The sequence below is a fragment of the Furipterus horrens genome, unplaced genomic scaffold (assembly GCF_987537825.1).
Source record: "Furipterus horrens unplaced genomic scaffold, mFurHor1.1.pri manual_scaffold_5, whole genome shotgun sequence".
NCBI classification, from domain to species: Eukaryota; Metazoa; Chordata; class Mammalia; order Chiroptera; family Furipteridae; genus Furipterus; species Furipterus horrens.
Genome location: NW_028327175.1, coordinates 67,527,122 through 67,539,936, shown reverse-complemented (window position 1 = coordinate 67,539,936; position 12,815 = coordinate 67,527,122).

Below are 12,815 nucleotides of genomic sequence, written 5' to 3'. Positions count from 1 at the left end.
ATATTCAAAATTTTCTGAAGTGGATTTTGGGGTTCACTGGTTTCTGAAATGAACTTCAAGGCTGTCTTGAATCTCAGGCAGGATAAATGAAGTCAGAACACTTAAGAAATAGATAGATGACAGCAGGTATTTACTACCTGAGTAGTTAAATAGATATTTGTAGACCAATTTTCTTCTCACTGTGCTTCACCAACAGTAATTTATAAAGTGTAGCAATTGATTAATTCAAATTGCACATGTCAGGTTGAGCAAAATATTATTTCATTAGCTTCTAACACTGACATCTAAAATGTGAAACTGGCTCTTAAAGAAACAAAAATGAATTGTGAGGCTCTTTCAAGGTATTTTAAATAGAAAAGAGCTTCCTTTAAATTGGAATCTTTTAAAAAATAAATTCTAATCATTTTTAAACTTGAAATGAGTTTTTCAAATTATACACAATAATAAATTATATTAAATGTGTAGTTTGAGTATACTAAATTCTCTTTAATGTATTAAATCAGTAGTCCATACTACATATATAGTAAGTTATGTGTATTTATGTGTATGTTTGCATTGTATATAGTCTATGACTGTGTTTTAAATGTTCCACATTTTAATTCATATAAGTACAGTACTAACTTCCAAATGGGTACAATTAAAATACATTTCTGGAACAAAAAGTGTGTTGTTTTGTAATTTTTTAAATATGTTTTATTGATTATGCTGTTATGGTTGTCCCAATTTCTTTTCCCTTTGTATCCCTCCACCCAGTGACCCCCCTCCATTCAGTTGTCCTTCCCCCTTAGTCCATGCCCATTGGTTGTGCATACAGTTATTTTCAACATCTTCCTGTCTACTCTGTTCCCTCCTACTATGCTTCTTAATTCCTGTACCATATCACTCCCTTCCCCTCTCCCCACTCCCTGCTAACCTCCCCCATAATGTTCCCCATACCTATAATTCTTTTCCCATTCTCGGTGTCTACTTAGTCTGCCTTTGTTTCAGTTCCCTAGCTTCTGTTGTTGGTTGTTGTGATAAAGTTTTCATTTTAATGTTCACAGTTTTGATCCTCTTTCTCCTAAACAAGCCTCTTTAACATGTCATATAACAGTGGTTTGGATCTGATGAACTCCTTCAGTTTTACTTTGTCCTGGAAGCACTTTCTCTGCCCTTCTATTCTGAATGACAGCTTCGCTGAATAGAGAAATCATGGCTGTAGGTTTTTGCTTTGCTTTACTTTGATTATTTCTTGCCAGTCCCTTCTTGTCTGCAGAGTTTCTTTTGAGAAATCAGCTGAGAGTCTTATTGGGACCCCTTTGTACATAATTCTCTTCTTCTCTCTTGCTGCTTTTAAGATTCTCTCTTTATCCTTAATTTTTGACATTTTAGTTATAATGTGTCTTGGTGTGGTTCTTTCCCTGGGTCAATTTTTATTTGTAATTCTCTGTGCTTCCTGGACCTGTAAGTCTATTTCCTTCCCCAGGTTAGGGAAGTTCTGCTTCATTACTTTTTCACATAATTTTTCAATTTCTAGTTCTTCACCTTCTGGCAACCCTGTGATTTGGATGTTGGTGTGCCTATAGCTGTCCCATAGGTTTCTGAGCCTCTCCTCATTTTCCTCACTTTTTGTTTCCTCTTTCTTCACTGGTTGACTATTTTTTCCTTCCCTATGTTTCGATTTGTTGATGTGATCCCTGGTTTTCTTTCCCTCACCACTAGTTTCGTATGTGTTTTTATTCATTTCAGCAGGACTAGCCTTCATTCCTTTTCCATCTTGTTTAAGATCTGCTGTCAGGTCTATAAGCATTCTTATAACCAAAACTCTGAACTGTGCCTCAGAAAGATTTCCTATCTGCTGAGCTGTTAGATTAGATATTTGCTGTCTGGTCAGCTGCGTCACCAGGATCTCTATCATGATCTGTGCCATCCTGACAGTTTTGTGTTTCCCTTTGCTTCCTGGGCAGGGCTGTCACACCTCCTACACTATAGGGGGTGGAACCCTCTGCACTCATCACAACTGGGTGACCCTTCTCACCATGCTGTGACATTTTGTGTGGGGGTGGTGGCCCAAGATGGATTTCTGCCATTGTTCACTCTCTGCTGAGAGACTGTGAGCCTCCTCCTCTCTTCCCACCCTCTCCAGGCCTCACAGTCCAAGGAAATTGAGGTCTTCCTTCCCAGACATTGGAATCACAAGCTGATGGGTCTGGTCTGCAGCTGGTGGTGATCCTTGGGTACTTCTTGCCTCCCCTTAAATACAGGTGTCTGAGAGATTCCATTGGTAGACTAGCATTACACTTCTTGTAAAGGAATCCTAGGTTATCAACACTCGTGTTTCAACAAAGGAAAACAACATAATCAGAGAAAACCACCAGTACTTCTCATTTATTTATTGATTGATTATGGCCACTCTTTTAGTAGTGTTAAGAGTTGTACTTGTCTTCTTTGAAAAAAATTAGAGTAGATGTTGTCAAAAGCTCAGAAATAGCTGAACTAAAACCAATGAATGACTGAAGCAGCAATTAGTAGAAGTTTATGTGCACACACCAAAGGACAGTTTGTTAACTGGAAGTACTCTAACCAAAACATGAAATTAAGCTTGGGGTATACTGTTATAAAGCAGCTTATATAGTGAGAAGGCAGTGACTGTTTATTCTTAAAGTGATTGGTTATAATATTAAAAATTTTAGTGGTTACCTCTGATTAACCTTGGGGAACAGTTGAATTTTTCTTTATGATTTCCAGATGCATAAGGTAAAAATGACCAAGGTCAAGCTAGTCTTTCAAAATAAGTTAAATTAAACTTTTATTTGTATGATTAAGCTGATTTTGTATACTCAAGGAATTTTCTTTTTTAAAACATTATAATAAAATATGATTTATTTAATATTATAAATGGTGTTTAAAAATATTTGACAGACTACAAAATATATTTTCAAAAATTTTAAATAGGAACAAAGTAAATTTTGCAGTTAACATCACACATACACATACCTTTACCTTATAATTTTGTAAGGAGGTGGCCAAAAATATTCTGAGTCTTTAATGAACATAAAGGCCTAAATGCCAAGTAGAATATGAAGACATTCATGAAGTTCCTCCCTATGAAAACACATGGAGAGTTCTCTAACATTGATTCTCCTTATTAAAGCAACATGTCAGATTAATTTCTCATGAAGAGGTGCAGAAGTTGTATTTATTTTTTATATTTTTTAGTTTGTTTTAAATTAAATTTATTGGCAGGACACTGGTTAATAAGATCATACAGGTTTCAAGTGTACATTTTTATGATACATGATCTGTATATTGCTCCCAAAATCAAGTCATCTTCTGTCATCATATGTTTGGCCCCCCTTAGCCTATACTACTTGCCCACTCGTCTTCTCTCTGGTAATCACCGTACTGTTGTCTGAATCTATGAGGGTTTTTTTCTTGGTTGTTTATTTGTTACTTTCAGTTTTATTTCCCACATATGAGTGACATCATATGGTTCTTAACATTTTCTGAATAATTTATTTCACTTAGCATGATATTTTCAAGGTCCATCCATGTTATTGCAAATGGCATCATTTCATCTATTCTTATGGCTGAGTAATATTCCATTGTGTATATGTCTCACATCTTCTTTATCCAGTCCTCTATCAAGGGACACTTTGGTTGTTTTTGTGTCTTGGCCACCATGAATAATGCTGCAGTGAACACAAGGGTGCATAAATTTTTGCAAATAAATGTTTGCATAGGTACCCAGAAGAGGGATTGCTTGGTGATTTGGTACCTCTATTCTTAATTTTTCTGAGAAACTGCCATACCGTTTCCATAGTGGCTGTACCAGTTTACATTCCCACCAGTAGAGAATGAGAGTTCCTTTTTTTCCACAACATCTCCAACACTTGGTATTACCTGTTTTGTTGATAAGATCCATTCTAACAACTCTCAGGTCATATATCATTGTAGTTTTGATTTGTATTTTTCTAAAAGAGAGCGAAGTTTAGCATCTTTTCAAATATCTACTGACCGTTTGTATGTCTTCTTCAGAGAAGTGTCTACTTAGGTCCTCTGACCATTTTTTAATTGGAATGTTTGTTTGTTTAATGTTGAGTTCTGTGAGTTCTTTATATATTTTGGTTATTAACCCCTTGTCAAAGCTATGGTTTGCAAATGACTTCTCTCATTAGGTTGGATCCCTTTTTGTTTGGTTGGCAATTTCTTCTGATGTTCAGAAGCTTTTACCTTGATATAGTCCCATTCATTTATTTTTGCCTTTACTTTTCTTGCCTTTGGGGTCAAACTTGTACACTGTTCTCTAAGACCAATGTCCATGAGTTTAATACCTATCTATTTTTCTTCTATGCAATTTATTGTTTCAGGTCTTATATTTATGTCTTTGATCAATTTGAATTAATTTTTATACTTGTGGACAAACTAGTCTAGTTTCATTCTTTTAATGTGGCTATCCAATTTTCCCAGCACTGCATATTGAAGAGGATTTCTTGCTCCATTGTATGTTTTTGAGACCTTTGTCAAATATTTACCCATATATATGTGGTTTTATTTCTGGGCTCTTAATTCTGTTCCATTGTCCTTTGTGTCTGTTTTTTTTTTTTTTTTTTTTTTGTCAATACCATGCTGTTTTGATTATTGTTGTTTTGTAGTATAATTTTAAGTTGGGTAGTATGATACCTCTAGTTTTGTTCTGTTTTTCTCAGGATTGCTCTGGCTTTTGGAGGCCTTTTTTCTTTCTGTACAATTTTTAATTCTACTTCTTTTAAAAATGTCATTGGGATTTTGATGGGATTGCATTAATTTTGTACATTGCTTTGGGTAATACTAATATTTTAACTATGTCAATTCTTCCCAATTCATGAACATAGAATATCTTTTCATTTTGTGTTCTTTAATTCCTTTTAATAATGCTTTGTAGTTTTCAGTATACAGGCCCTTTACATCCTTTATTTCACAGCTGGTCTCTGTTTTAGATTTTAACAATGTTCAATACTTTATTTTTTGAAAGTTGTACATCCTCAATATTTGTGCAAAAATATGAGGCGTTGCTCTCCAAATAACCAAATTGACTACTGATGCTATCAAACAGAAATAATAGTTTTTAAAATTTTTGGAAGAAGAGTTTTTAATATACACATGTTTTCCTTCTTTTGTAATATATTCATAATTTTCTGAAGAGGAAAATATCTTAAAATATATATCTGTTCTTTTTGTACAAACATAGATGATTGGAGCAGAATGTATTTTACATGTAATTAGCAAATAATCTCTGGCACTTTTAATAGTACTCTGTACGTATCCCATTTTATTCAAAAAGTGGTAACTTTGTACAATAAACACTATCTAAACAGGTAATTCAACAATGTAGTATTTAAACATAGCTTAAATGAATATACATTCTTAGGAAATAATTTATATAGTTATAAGCCCTAGGAACATGTTAGTATATATCTATTTTATTAGTTTTATTATATAGAATATAGAGGCAGTGTTAATAAAAAAACAATTCACAGATATTAGTGTTCACTTGAATGGGTAACAAATATAAATTAGGTAATTTATGTTGCCTGGTAAACACCACTCAAATCAAATGAAAAAGTATTTTTATTGCACCTGAATGTTTCTCTGTGTCCCTTTTTAGGCAATTCCACTTTGACCTTATTTCCCAGCAAGTAACTTCTTTGTGCTATATGTCAGCATAGACTATTTTTGTCTGATTTGAAGTTTATATGAATGAACTCATGAAGTATTCACTCTTTATGTATTTGACATTTTTGCTTAATATAATGTTTTTGAGATATTTAATATATATCTTCTGAGATTACTGTTTTATCTGTAGTTTATTATTTATTAGTAACTAGTATTTTACTATATGTTATATCAAAAATTTTCCCATTCTCTTATTTACAAACTTTTTTTCAGTATTTTTCTATCATGAATAATGATACTATGGACATTCTTTATAAATATTTTTAAACATTTGTTCTTAGTTTTACTAATTAATGGATCATATGAAAGATTCATGTTTAAGAGAAACTACTGAGCAGTTCTCCTGAGTGGTTATATCATTTCACCTTCCATCAGTAATGTGAGTGAGTTCTAGTTGCTGTATATTTTCACCAAATTTTGGTGTTAACTGTTGATATGTATAAACAGACACACACACACTTATAGTTTTTAGATATTTAAATAATAATTCTTTAACAGATATGTATTTTGCAACTATTATTTCACAGTCTTTAGCTTGTCTTCTCATTGTCTTGACTATATTTTTCACAAGACAGAAATTTTTAACCTCTGTAACCAATTGCATTGCTTTACATGTTTAATTCTTCATGTAGTGAACCAACTCCAGCATAGTGTTAGTCTGGCAGTGTTAAACCCCTTCAGTATTCATTCACATATTCAGTATATGACTAAATACGATGAAGCTTTTTATTTACTCTTTTCTGTATAATCTATTTTTCTAAAAGAGAACAAAAAGAAGAAAATACCTAACTCATTTCTTAGTGATGCCCTATACTGGGCTTATTTTGCATGAAGTCTACAGTACGAAAATCTATATATTTTTTCTGGTGAACATGAGAAATGGAAAGATAACAATGACCTGAGCCTCAGAAGAAGAAAGCACAGTAACAGCTTTTGGGGAAATTGTCAAAACCAGTAGAAAAACAGATGTTGACAGTCTCTGACTTAATGCTAACATCAGAAAACCAACAAGCCCACACAGGTTTTCCCAAGCTTAATTTGACCATAAAACTGCTTGTGGGTTTTGACTTTAAATACACAATAAGCTCTCCTTTCCCTAAAGACTTCATCATGCAAAGTCTAAGTTCTCTCTGTTAGAGCCTGTTTCTCTACTCTTGCAGAAAGTAAATATTGCTAAGTTTTTTTCATATTTCAGTCTTTATTTTTTTTATCATCAGTGGATCATCACAATACTGATAGATACATGACAAAGCAAATAAAAGTTTTACCTATTTATAAAAAGTGTGAGGAATTCTCATATAAATAGTACTATACAGGACTGACCTAAAATTTGGAATGGACATAGACAACGGGGAGGGATATGATTGCGGGAGAGGGGGTGGGCTGGGTGGGGGAGAGAAATTGGGGGAAAAGGGGATAACTGTAATTGAATAACCAAAATAAAAAAAAAAAAATTTGGAATGGTGACTGTAATAATTTCATTTTTGTCTATTACCTTCATCTCCACTATATGATAACATTTCTTCTGAATCTGAAATATTTTAGATTTTATTTATAATAAGTAACAATGAATGCACTGATATTGTCTATAGGGGAATTTTAAATAATTAGTAATGGTACAATGAACAAAGGACCCAAATACATTTTAGAGGGAAGCAAAGCATTGAAATAATATAGACATTTTTAGAAGAGTATGTTACTTTGTTTTATATTCAATAATATTTTTTACTTCCACTTAAAGGATTGCAATGTGTATAAGATTAGGTAAACATTTAAAACATTAATAGGAAATGAGTAAAATAATATGTGATTGTGTCAAACATTCAGTTAAATATTAAACATTTTAGTCACTTATTCAAATATTTTAAAGTAGATAAAATTATGGCATTAAATGAACTAAATATTGAGTTGACTAATGAAGTGTTTTACATTTTACTTTTCAGATTGAAGAATGTTGGTCTATACTAATGAATCAACAACGTACTTTCTTTTAAAGATTATTCCACTATAAATGTAAAATAATATTCACACACAAACATATATATATATATATATATATATATATATATTTCTGATGACTATGACAGCTCACCGACTTATCACTGATGTATAGAAACATAGATATTAATGATCAACATTAAAGTCATTTAGGGTCACTTAGAGCAATCAGTGATTTAGGATGCTTCTTACTAGAACAAATCTCATGTTGCAATATAATATTTGTGTTAATATAGGTTATTGAAATGACCTATAAGGGACCCAATGAAATTTTGGTAAAAATCCAAGATTAAACATAAAATCACAGGTATGTGATTTTAATCATGTACTGTAGTGGTTTTCTTTCATTCCATGCTTATTATTAAAGAGAGTTAAGTATATGGTCATGTCAATATTTTAGGGGCATATTGAAAGATAAATATATTATTTAACAAAGAAAGTTGGAAAGTAAAATAATTGCTTCTTAACAAGAGTGCAAAAGTGACCTGATTTTATTTAAATGAATTTATATTAAATCATCCCCAAGTCCTTTGGAAAATGTTAAATTAGTAAGTAATTTTACACCAAGTATAACAAAATATGAGCTCCATCAATCTTGGGTAATATGCCTTACTTGAAAAAAAAAAAGGCTCCTGAATCTTGTTATAGAGGTAAAGGACTTTATACCATAAAGATTGCATTAACTATTTATTTTGCTGCAACGTGTGTTTCTACAAACAAGCCATATGTGATTGCTAAATGGGAAATGGTGTTACTGTGACAAGAAAGTTATGTTGGTTCATCAAGGGTTTGATTTAGGCAAAATGGATGGTTTAATTATTTTCTTTGGCAGTAAATTAAAAAATCCTTTCTCTATAGAGACATGAACTCTCTTAGCTAGAATGGGAGAATTAAAATAGAAAAAATTTGTCTTTTTAAAAAAATTAAAGATTAATATCTGATATATCCAGTTCTGGGTAGGATGTGAGATTATACTCATCATATAAGGATAAAAGAAAGAATCACTGGATAAAAAATACCTGGCTGTAAAGCCATCTAAATGTATAGGGTGTAACATATAAAGCACCCAATTCCAAAGAGAAATGAGCCTTTCATAAATGACAAATGACCGAGGGCTACAAGTTAAGGGAGGGTAAAGGAAGAGGCATTCCACAGAATGAGAAACTTTTCTGGGATGAGGAGAAGCAAACTAAACTTATAATGAAAGCTTGGGCTGGTATTTCTGTTTGAAACTGGAAGAACTTTGATGTAAAAATAAATTTCTTCGCCAGTTATAACCCATACGAGTTTGCTAAGTAAGTATCTGTGTGTATAGAGTGGCAAACAGAGAGATATCACAATGTTATCAGAAGCTTAGGTTCCAGTGCCCAGCTGGAATTTAATTCAGAATTGAATTTAAATTAAATCAAGCTTTAACCCAGTCCCAACTCAGCTAGCCTTATGATTAGCTTCATCTTAACTCCTTACAAAAGAAAAAAACATGTCCTTACTGAGAAAAGCAAAAAAGAATAAAGTAAACATATTAAATGATTTAATATTTATTGCATCTTTATTTTAAAAGTGTTGAGCATATAAAAAATTAGAATGTATGTAGAAATGCAAAAAAATGTGAAACTATGATAAAGATGGAATTATAATAAATGTAGGGATTCTCAGTTTCAGCTTAGGATGTATAAAGCCAGAAAGAATGCTGCTGTCATCCTTATAACCTGTAGAAGCAAGATGGTCTATAAAATATAATGTTTCTTGAACACATTAGAGAGCTGAAGTCACAAGACAATGAATTCATCTGAAATCTAAGGAAGGATGAATATATCCATGGAGAGATGGGACATGAGACATGAGAACTTCGTTTCCTGGAGTAGGCCTTGTGAAAATAACTACTTGGTAGAATTCAGTATTACCTTAACACACCGCTGAAGGCAGACGTGGCACAGTGTAAGGGCATGGACTCTCCAGGAGCCACAGACACAGCAAGGGGAGTTTGCTTCCACCAGCAGCCTCTGCTCCACAGATCTATCTGGGTACTCAGGAGAAAGACTGGGATCTCAGGTAGCCTAGAAAAGCCTTTCCCTAGGAGAGGGGTATGAGGCAGCCACTATTGGAAAGGCACAATGTCCCACATGAATCTGTCTCTCCAACAGCATTTCATCCAGTACTCTAGATATCTTTTTTTTTTTTTTCCATTTTCTGGCATAAGGGTGCAGGTGAACACTAATTGCAGGCAGAGGAACAGACCAGACAAGAAGTCTCCTGTACCTTTGAGGGACAGAGGGGAAAATGTTATGGTCCGAGATCATTAAAGATCCCCTACAATTATGGGGAGGGCAGGATAACTGAAATGCCCCCTTTGAGAGCCAGGAACACAGTGTCTGCTTACAACTGATGTGAACCGGAACAGAGTATGCCCTATCAGCCCACCACGATCAGGCTAGCAAGAACTGAGTAACAAGTAACACCAGAACACTGCTGGGGTAGGGGTAAATAGAGATGTCTCTGAGGTACAAATGTAAAAGGGAGTCTTTAGTTGAGGGGAAGCTGACTGAGAAAATAGCCCCACACAAACAGACCACAATTCAAGCTCAAGGTGACAGGAGAAGAATGTGAAGCCTTTGATGCAGTTAGGGTAATTGTAAGAAGAGCAGAAATACAACACAGCTCAATTTCTGGCTATATTGACTAACCTCAACAAACCAAAGGGAAATTCTAGAATTTAAAAAGATATCTCAATTGAAAAATTTATCAGGTAAACTTAACAGTAGATTGTATTCAACAGTAAACATAAAGCCATTGAACTCAAAGATAGTTCAACAGAAATGTCCAAATTGAAGCACAGAAAGAGAATGATAACAACAACTAAAGAAATTTATCAACACCCATTCCCTATAACGTTTAGATATGCAATCCATCTGGACTTGGTTTTGCATAAGGCATTATAGGGTCAATTTTCACTACTTCCCCTGTAGATATATGATTGACCTAGCGTCAATCATTGGAAAGGCTCCTTTTCTTAATTTGCTATGCCTTGATGCCTTTACATTAACATATACATGGCACTGTAATTTATAGTAAATTCCTAAATGTGTAACACCTCTAGTTCTAGATGTTAACAAGAAGAAGAGAGTAGCTTAGAAATTTACAGGACCCTTTTACTGCTTTTCAGGTACTGCCTTGCAAACCACTGTCACAATACTGATTAAAGAAAGCCAATTTCGGATCTCACCTAATCACTGTCTTATGTGCTTTTTGGTGGTCATTGGCTCTTATTTTCCTGGGTGTATATGCCTCATGATTTATTTTATGGACAGGATAATGTAAGGGGATATTAAAATTCATTTTTTTAATTTTTAAGGGACATTATTCCCATTATAGTAGTCCATGCATCAAGCTTTAATTTTTGCTGTTTGAGTAGGTGCTAACAGAAGTTAAATTAAATATCAGATGTGAGAAATCTTATGAAGACATGCAACAGAGAATAATATTTGTTCTTGAGAAAACTCAACATATTTAAGATGTTAATTCTCCCCCAATTTTTGCATATAAGCAATGTAATCAATGAAAAATACAGGAGGCCTTTATAAAGAGAAATTTACAAATTGGTTAAGATATTTATATGAGAATTCAAAAATTTACCTACCATAGTCAATAAAGTGCTGAGAAGAACAAAAATGAAGGAGTACAGTCATAGTCGTCGTCGTCGTCGTCGGCAGCCGTCCGTCTCGAGAGACGATGGTGTAGCTTCTTAAGAGTCTATCTGCACGGCCGAGAATGGCTGTGCAGTCCGACTCGGGAGTGACATGGTATCTGTCTCCTCCCATGTTGAATCGACATCTTGCGATGACGCTGAAGCTACAGAGCCTGGGCAGGGTGATATGGAGGGCCAGCTGTTGCCCATGCAGCAGACCCCCCCTCTCTTCGCAGCTGAAGGATCCAAGGGAAAGACGGAGTCAATACAGCTTGGGTTCAGGTGCGCCGCAGGAGTTGCCGGTGTTGACTACAACGTCGAACCACCTTAGGGACTCCGGCTCCGGATTTTCTGTCGGGGTTTACTCCCTTAGCCTTTCCCCTGAAGAGGTATGCCGCAAGGCAGCGGAGGTTTTTTGGAGTCAGAGTTTTCCTTCTCTGATGTACCCTGACTGGAAGATCGAACCAGCGACACTTAGCTCGCAGGCCGACGCTCAATCCACTGAGCTAAACCAGCCAGGGCAGTACAGTCATAGTACCTCTATTATTATTATGTAACCAGAACTATTATTATGTAACTAGAACTGTAATAATTAGGAGAGAATAATATCAGGGTAAAGGTATAAAAAATAGATAAGTGAAAAAGAATAGAAAGTCTAGAAACCCACATGTAAGGCACCAGTGATTTTTGACAAAGGTGGAAAGATAGTCAATAAAAAACAAGGTTAGTCTTTTTAAATTGCCAGGACATTTGATATCCATATAGAAGACAATAAACAAAAACAAGACTTTTGATTTGTACCTTACTCCAAACAAAAAATGTTGATTCAAAGTCTACCTAGGAGATAGTATTTTAAAATTTAATTTAGAGATAGATATTTACACACACACACACACACACACACACACACACACACAACACCAAAAGCTCTAAATAAAAGGACAGACTGGACTTTGACAAAATTCTGAACTTCTGATCTTTGATCAACTGTTCCTTTTCCAATGTTCTAATTGTAACACAATTTTATTTAGAAAACTTGCACTCATTTAAAAAACAGCCATCTAAACTTGACCATAGAGATTATATGTGTATAATTTTTCCCTCTTAAAAAGGTGTTTATCACATTTACTGACAGTCACTTTTCATCTTAATGTAGGTCAACAAATTTGGAAAAGCTGTTTTGAATGGAATACTGAACAGACAGCTGCACAGGGCAATTATTTTATGTTTTGCCCATTTTCATAGAAAATGTTTCCAGGATTATATTCATTCTAAATGTTAAAAATTAATCACACTGGTGAAAACATGTAATACATTGAGAACACTGGCTCATTGTCTTAGAAGTATCATTTCACTATAAATCATTTTGTGTATGACTGACACAGGTAGTAAAACTTGGTAAATTTATCACTGAGTCATTATAATGCCAGTCAAATCA